This window comes from Mastomys coucha, chromosome X, assembly GCF_008632895.1.
Source record: "Mastomys coucha isolate ucsf_1 chromosome X, UCSF_Mcou_1, whole genome shotgun sequence".
NCBI classification, from domain to species: domain Eukaryota; kingdom Metazoa; phylum Chordata; class Mammalia; order Rodentia; family Muridae; genus Mastomys; species Mastomys coucha.
In genome coordinates this window covers 107,612,037-107,620,528 of record NC_045030.1, presented here as the reverse complement: position 1 = coordinate 107,620,528, position 8,492 = coordinate 107,612,037, and the positions used below count along the sequence as shown (strand labels likewise).

Here is an 8,492-nt window from a genome sequence, read left to right as displayed (position 1 = left end):
TGACAAAATCCATGGCAGGTGTAGTTAAATCTATGGATGCTACATTGAGGAGTATGAACCTCGAGAAGGTAAACTATAAAGAAGTACCATTCTCACTTGATGTTAAGCTAGCATCTTTTCAGGATATAGTTTTCTTATGACAATATCTTTATAGATTTCTGCTTTAATGGACAAATTCGAACATCAGTTTGAAACATTGGATGTCCAGACACAGCAAATGGAAGATACAATGAGTAGCACTACTACCCTCACGACACCACAGGTAAGAGTAACATCTTTACTTTCAGTGGTTTCTTAAAGCTGAATTGATGTGGCCATAGTGACACATGCTTGCTATCATAGTACTTAGGAGCTGAGGCAAGATTTTTAAGAGGTCGAGACCAGCCTGTGCCATGGAGTAAATTCCAGGCCAACCTGGAAACACAAATCACCTACTTTTAAAATATAATGGTTTTATGAATATAAATCATCACCTTACCTTATACAAGCAAAATATATCCCAAGTGCAGGTGGGAAGCTTGCTACTGCTCTGCCCTCAGATGGTTGTTAAGAGTGTTTCAGAGGATAATGTTACCTAGCACCTAGTATGGTTAGGAATTCTAGTGATTTTATTAAATCACATATATAGAATCTAGAGCCTGTTTCCACATGCTGGCTAATGCTCTTATCTTATTAGTAAAATTTAATAAGTACATAATATTTTGGTAACATGATATTTTGATGCATATATTGTTTAATGTTTAAATCAGTACCCACATATCTATTCATACATTTGATATCTTTAAATGGTTTAAAAATAGAAAATCCTTTCCTCTAGTGTTTAGAAATGTACATTATCGTTACCATAGTTACTCCTTTTATATCAGCACACAAAAATTTGTTGCTCCAGCCTTACTGTTATTTATTACTAACTTATCAACCTTTTCTATAATCTAATCTCCTTTACCCTCTGATAACCACAATCATACCCTCAACTTGTATATATAATTGATATTATGGACTACATGTCTGTCTTGTTTAGATAATTCCACTTAGCATTTTGTGTTTCACCCATATTGTCACAAATGGTAGACTTTTGTTCTATAGGAGTAAATAGTATTCTGTATGCAGTGTGAGCTCTTTTTCTGTAATCATTGGTTGATAGACATCTAAGATGTTTCTATTTCATAACTCTTGTGAAAGTTATCACAATTAATATGGGAGTACTTATGCCTCTTTAACATATTATCATTTCCTTAGAATATATAACTTATTGTGAGATTGCTCAGTCAAATTGTAGTTTAAGATTTTAAGGAATGATTATATTGTTTTCCTTAATGGCCATACTAATGTACATTTCACCAGTTGTGGTATACAAGTCTCCTTTTCTCTATATTTTCCTTATGAAGGTGCATTATATCATGTCAAGATTATTTTATAATTAGCCAGATTTCAGAAACACAAGTAAATTGGAAAGATGACTGGATTAAATAAAGGTATTTGAATTTCCAGTCCTGCTCTGCTGCTAACTTTGAGAATTAGATTAAGATACTACCCTAAGAAAGGATAAGTCTAATCCTGTAGAGACTTGATGCCACAGGGTGGGCAGATACTGGGGAGGGCTGCTCTCTAAGAGGTGAAAGGGAGGGTGGAGGGGAGGAACTTTATGAGGGGCCACCAGGAGTCCAAGCAGCATTTGGGAAAATAAATAAATAAATAAATAAATAAATAAATAAATCTTTTAAAAATGGACTACTCTGAAGTTCTGAGGATGTAGCTAAGTGTTAGAATGAATGTATAGCCTACATAATTTGTAAACATTATTCTTTGATGGCCACTTATCTCTTATGAAGTATTTTATTGCATTAGAGTTCAGGTGTCAACTTGGTATGGTGGTTTCATGCACTTTGTATATATGCTCAAATGTAGGATTACTGAAGATGAAATACATCTATGTTAGCTTTTTAATTTAATATCTTTGTAACTATTTATTTATTCTTCTTTCACACATTTCATCCTGACCACAGTTTCCCCTCTCTCCACTTCTCCCAGACCCTCCACCCTTCCTCCTCTCTTCCCAGATCCTCTCTTCCCGTTTCCCTTCAGAAAAGAGCAGGTGAAGGGATATCAGCCAAACACAGCATAACAAATTACAATAAGACTAGAAACCTTCCCTCATATCAGTGCTGGACAAGACACTCCAGGAGAAGGAAAAGAATCCCAAGAGCAGGCAAAAGAAAGAGACAGCCTAATGTTAGGAGTCCCACAAGAACACCAAGCTATACAACCATAATATTGATGCAGAAGGCCTATATTCATTCTATAAAATGAGGTTCATTATTACATTTCCATTCATTTTTTTCTCATTGTTGCCTCTGTTTACCTCTTTTGCTAAACCTTTACTTAAATGTTTTCCTTCTAATTTCCTCTTATTTTTTACTTTTAAACTTTTAATTCTTCATATGAGAAAAATGGCATATGTGTCTTTTTTCATTCCTAATGGTAATTTAAAAAATTACTATTTTTTTATTCTTTTTTTACAGTCCTGTCATTATCCTCCTCCCAGTCTATTCTCTGGCTGTTCCTCATCCCATACCTCCTCCCCTGTCTCGAAGAGGATGTCCCCACCTTTGTCCCCACCCCACCAAACCTCCCCACTCCCTGGGGCCTCAAGTCTCTCCAGAATTAGGTGCTTCTTCTCTGACTAAGGACAGACTAGACAGTCCTCTGCTGTATATGTGTTGGGGACCTCATATCAACTGGTATATGCTGCCTGGTTGGTGGCTCAATATCTGAGAGATCTTAGGGGTCCAGGTTAGTTGAGACTGCTGGTCTTCCTGTAGGGTTGCACTCCTCCTCAGCTTCTTCTAGCTTTGCCCTGATTCAACAACAGGAGTCCATTGGTTGGGTGTAAGTATCTGCAGCTGACACTTTCAGCTGCTTATTGGGCCTCTTGAAGGGCAGCCATGCTAGGCTCCTGTCTACCACAACATCAGTAGTAGTGTCAGGCCTTAGATCCTCCCCTTGAGATGGATCCCAATTTCGGCCTGTGACCAGACCTCCCTTCCCTCAGGCTCTTCTCCATTTTTATCCCTGCAGTTCTTTTAGACAGGAACAATTAATGGGTCAGAATTTTTGATTGTGCAATGGCAACCCCATCCCTCCACTTGATGTCCTGCCTTCCTACTGGAGGTAGACTCTACAGGTTCCCTCTCCCCATTGCAGGGCATTTCATCTAAGGTCCTTCCCTTTGAATCCTGAGAGTCTCTCACCTCCCAGGTCTTTGGTACATACTAGAGGGTTTCTCCCACCTCCTACTTCCAGAGGTTGCCTGTTTCCATTCTTTCTGCTGGCCCTCAGGGCTTCAGTCCTATTCTCCCCCCAATACCTGATCATGATCCCCACTTCCCCTCCCTGTCACCTTTCCTACCCAGCTCCCTCCCCAATCCTGTGATTGCTTTCTTCTCCCTCCCAAGTGGGATTGAAGCATCCTTACTTGGGCCCTTTGACCTTTAACCTTCTTGAGTTCTGTGGATTGTATCCTGGGTATTCTGTACCTTTTCGGCTAATATCCACTTTTTAGTATGTCCTTTTGGTTCTGAGTTACTTCACTTAGGATGATATTTTTTAGTTTCATCCATTTGGCTGCAAAACTCATGATGTCCTCATTCTTAATACCTGAGTAGTACTCCTTTGTGTAAATGTACCACATTTTCTGTATCCATCCCTCTGTTGAGGGACATCTGGGTTCTTTCTAGTTTCTGGCTATTATAAATAAGGATGCTATGAATATAGTTGAGTACCTGTCCTAGTTACTATATTGGAGCATCTTTTGTGTATATGCCCATTAGTGGCATAGCTGGGTCTTCAGGTAGATCTATTTCCAATTTATTGAGGAACCTCCACTTTGATTTCCAGAGTGGTTGTGCCAGTTTGCAATCCCACAAGCGATGGAGGAATGTTCTTCTTTCTCCACTTCCTCACCAACATGTGCTGTCACCTGAGTTTTTGATCTTAGCCATTCTAATTGGTATAAGGGAGAATCTCAGGGCTATTTTGATTTGCATTTCCCCTGATCACTAAGACTTTGAACATTTCTTTAAATGTTTCACAACTATTCGAGATTTCTCTGTTGTGAATTCTCTGTTTAGTTCTATAACCCATTTTTTAATTAGGTTGTTTGTTTTTTTGGTTGTTAGCTCCTTGAGTTTTTTATATATTTTGGATATTAGCATTCTATTGGATGTACCTTTCTTAGTCTTTCATCTAATACAGTCATCTCCATTTCCACAGATTTTCCTGAAAATTAGCATAATTTTCTTGTTTGTATTTGAAAATTCTCTATTGTGTATGTTTACTATATGCTCTTTATCCATCCATCCGTTGGTGGAAAGAGAAGCTAATTCTATAACACAGCTATTGTAAATAATTACAAAATAAGAATGAACTTAGCCCTTATAGAATCCATTATGGAGGGTCCTCTCCAGTGTAGGGGAATGCCAAGGCCAGTAAGCAGAAGGGGGTGGGTGGTGAGCGGGGGTTGGGGGGGAAATGGCATTTTCCCATTTTCAGGTCCCCCTAGAGTAGCTCAGTCTCAAACAATAGCCTCTTACTCATTTTTTGAGAGGCCTCCTTTTTACAATACCTGCAGTAATTTACAGTCTCACCAACAGTTTGTTCAAGGCTTCCCTTTTCTTCACCCCAACAGCATTTAGAATTTTTTTTTAATATGAGTCATTGTTACTGAGTTGTGACAATACCTCATTCTTATTTTGATTTGCTTTTTCCCTGATTGCTGAGTTTGAGGATTTTCTTCATATACCTATTAGAGATTTGTAAGTCTTCTATTGAAAAATATCTATCTAGATCTATTCCCCATTTTATTTGATTTATTTGATTTATTTGTTGTATTCTTTTGGAGTTCCTGGTATATTCTATTAGGGATTAGCAGCTAACACATACTGCTATGCTTTGTGCTGTCTCTTCACTTTGCCAGTTGTTTTCTTGTACACACATTTTCAGTATGATGGAATCCTATATGTCCTTTTTTCTGTGCTTTGGATAGCATCCAAAAATATTGAAGTATTGCCCTGGTGTTTTCAAGTATTCTCTTATATTTATGTTTTTGTTCCACCATGACCTTCATATGACATGAAAGGAGATCACATTTCAATATTTTGAATGCAGCTTTCTTAGAATCATAGATTGAAATGGCTGACATTTCTCTAGCACCTTTGTTCAAAATTCTTTTATCTGTAGTATTGGCATGAGTTTATTTCTATAGGCCTACTCTATTCCATTGGAATCTGTCTTTCTTTAGGCCAGTGTCTTACCCTACTTTGGTTACTAGGTTTCAGTGGCATGTTTTGCAGTCAGATGCCATTTTCCTTCTAGCTTTGATCTTTCATACCTTACATATTTGGCTAGATGCATTATTTTGCATATTGATGTGGATTTCAGGATCTTTTACCTAGTTCTATGAAAACAGACCTTACAATTTTGATGAGAATTGCTACAGAATGATTGTTCCTCCCCACTCTATGCTGACTTAAATTCCTTGAGGTATATACCCAGGAGTGGTATGGCTAGATTATATGCTACTTGTATTTTTGGGTTTTTTTATTATTATTTTGTATTAGATGTTTTCTTTATTTACAATATCTCCTTTCTCAGGTTCCCCTCCAAAAAAAGAAAAAAAACAAAAAACAAAAAACTAAAACAAACCCCTGTTTTGAGAACTCTTATAATGTAGTAAAGTGTCAATATAGGACTAGTTGTGGTGGTATGCACCTGTAAGCCCAGGATTTAGAAGCTTGAAACCAGTGAACCTCAAGTTTTAGGAATCTCAGACCACCCTGAGTTACATAGTGAAGCCCTGGGTCAAGAAAGCAACAATAACAAAGTAACTCGAAATCCATATATGAGATTAGTTCCAAGATGCCTAGTGAACATTAAAACCGAATGATGTGCTATTTCCCTATTTATAGTTCTAGAGTCTGCATATAACATACAAACATCTCATAAAATATTAGTTGCTTCTTAATTACAAGTAATGCCTAGCACATTGTAAGTGCTGTCGTTCACTTTCTGAATTGTAGAAATACTAGTAAGGTGAAAAGTCTGTAAATTATGGCCACAATTTCTTCTCTGAATGTTTATGTTTTACAATTGACTAAGCCTACAGTCAAACCTGCATAGGGTTCTGTGCTGTAGATACATAATGTAAGTATATTTTGTCTGTTAATATTTTTGTCATAAGTCAAATATAATGTCAAAAGTGTGTTATTTTATAGAATAATAAATCTAAGCTAATTTAAATCTATTACATACAACTAAGCTGGATTATAATGGAGCTTTAGAAGTTGGATTACTCCCTTGCAGTATTACATTACTCTGAGATGTGAGTCTGACTGCCAGCATTGTTCAGACAACTTCACTATTAGGCTTTAAAGCTTAACATTCCTGAAAGAGCAGAGACACCATGTCCTACCACTTCATAGTACTTGGAGCTAGGGAAGGAAGGGACCAGGAGCACACTCTAGACTGCCAGCATCAACCCTTGGAGTACCACATCTTAAAATGTCCCTGGGACATCTCCTTCTACTGTCACTGTCACCAGTGAGAAATGGTTCCCTTCAGTAAAGAAACTAACCAGACATTTACATTTGCACCTCTGCCTTAGCCACTAGGAACCCTACAGAAGCTCATCTGCAGCCTTTTACCTCTGACCCTCAGGAGAAAGGTGGTTTCAACCCAGAATTAGGAGTGAACTATAAACTAGAAAAAGGTTCTTGGGGTAACAGGCCAAGACAGAGCCTGGGTCAATTAAGTGTTACCAAGTTAAAGTGAAAGACAGTAAACTGTTTCTTCTTCAGTTTTTGTCTCCTCTTTGCTGCTTTGCTATTTCCTTTTGGCTTAAAATGTAAAATAAATTGTTAAGATTTGTTCTGAATAAATATTTAGTTCCTGTAAAAATAAAATAAAATAAAATAAAATAAAATAAAATAAAATAAAATAAAGCTTAACATTCAAGTTGCTCTCTGAAATAGTGTAGCACCCTCTTGTGGCAAAAAGAATTTTAAGGATTGTTTTAAAAGTTTTGCAGGGCAAGGAGTTTGTGTGTTTGTGTGTCTTATATGTGTATGTGTGTTGTTTGTTTTATTTTACAAGAGATTTATTATTTTACTTTTGATTATGTGGGGATGAGGGAACTGTGTACTAGTGACAACATGTTCCTATAGAGGACAGAGGCTTTATATCCCCCAGGTTTTGGAGCCTCTAGACATGTGTACTAGGAACTGAATTGCTGAGCCATCACTCTAGCTCCTATTTAAACATTGAAAATCAGTTTCCCAAGCCAAACCAAACCCAAAAACTAATACTACAAAACTATGAATTCATGTTTTCTTATTTTAGAACCAAGTGGATATGCTGCTTCAGGAAATGGCAGATGAAGCTGGGTAAGATGTTGCTATTCAAGTCCTTTTAAATAATTTGCATTTGAAATTTAGAGGTCTTAAATGTTGATAATATGAGGTTAGGGTGGTGCTCTGAGTTTCTGCCTAGTGTATATGAAGCCCTGGATTGAAGAATCTTAAGCACTTTTAAAATTTTGCAATGGATTAAAAAATTTGTCTTTAAACCCATTAGTCCAACTTGGAGTTTTGACTTTTTATAGAGGTAGTGTTTCAAGGTCTTTTAACGGTTACCCCTTTTCTAGCCATTCTCACACATTCACATGTGTGGATTTTCAAACCATAATGGCATCATCTGCAGTAAGTCTCTGGAGCTAGACTCATTCAGTGTGTGCTGGTAAGAAATACTTGGAGATGGTCCAGGGGGAAGGACATAGCACCATTTCTGCCAGTTGTGTCAGCTATATATGTCTCTAGATATTGCTAGCTATTTCTTGGGAATATGAGAAATTAATTAATTCAGTAACTGGAGCAGGAGAAGCAGATAGAACCACTGATACAGAAACATTAATTCCCAACATTAAGGACTTTTAGGTATCCAGTTGTTTGAGTTAACAATTTTCATAATGGAATTTTACTATAGTGTATGTTTGCCTTTGTAAAAGAAAAATATCTGCCAATAGCATCCCTTAATGCCATTTAAAGTTACTGTTTCATTTGTAAAGTTTTCATACTAGAATACACTATTTTAGAGACAAAGAGGAAAAATAGTTTATATCCTAGAAGAATAGTGCAGTATTGATTAAGGTCATGGACCTTATTGGTAAACGAACAACTGCCCTAAATCTATGCATATGCTATCTCATTCACTGGGAGATATGAACTTGGAACAACTGCATTAAGTTTAAAACAAAACAAAACGTTGTATAGTTGGATAAAATTCTTGATTATTCAAGGTCCTCTAAATAAACTGAGCAAGGCTCATATGAGCTCACAAAGGCTGAAGCAGGAAGCATAGGGCCTATACAGTCTGCACCAGATCCTCCACATATATGTCATAGCTTTCAGCTTAGTATTTTTATGGGACATTCGAGTTTA

At 37.0% G+C, this 8,492-nt stretch overlaps 1 pseudogene; it reads left to right on the top strand.

The window, feature by feature from the left end:
- Positions 1 to 5: 5 nt before the first annotated feature.
- LOC116090645 lies at positions 6 to 7,506 on the top strand (annotated as a pseudogene).
- Positions 7,507 to 8,492: the final 986 nt, after the last annotated feature.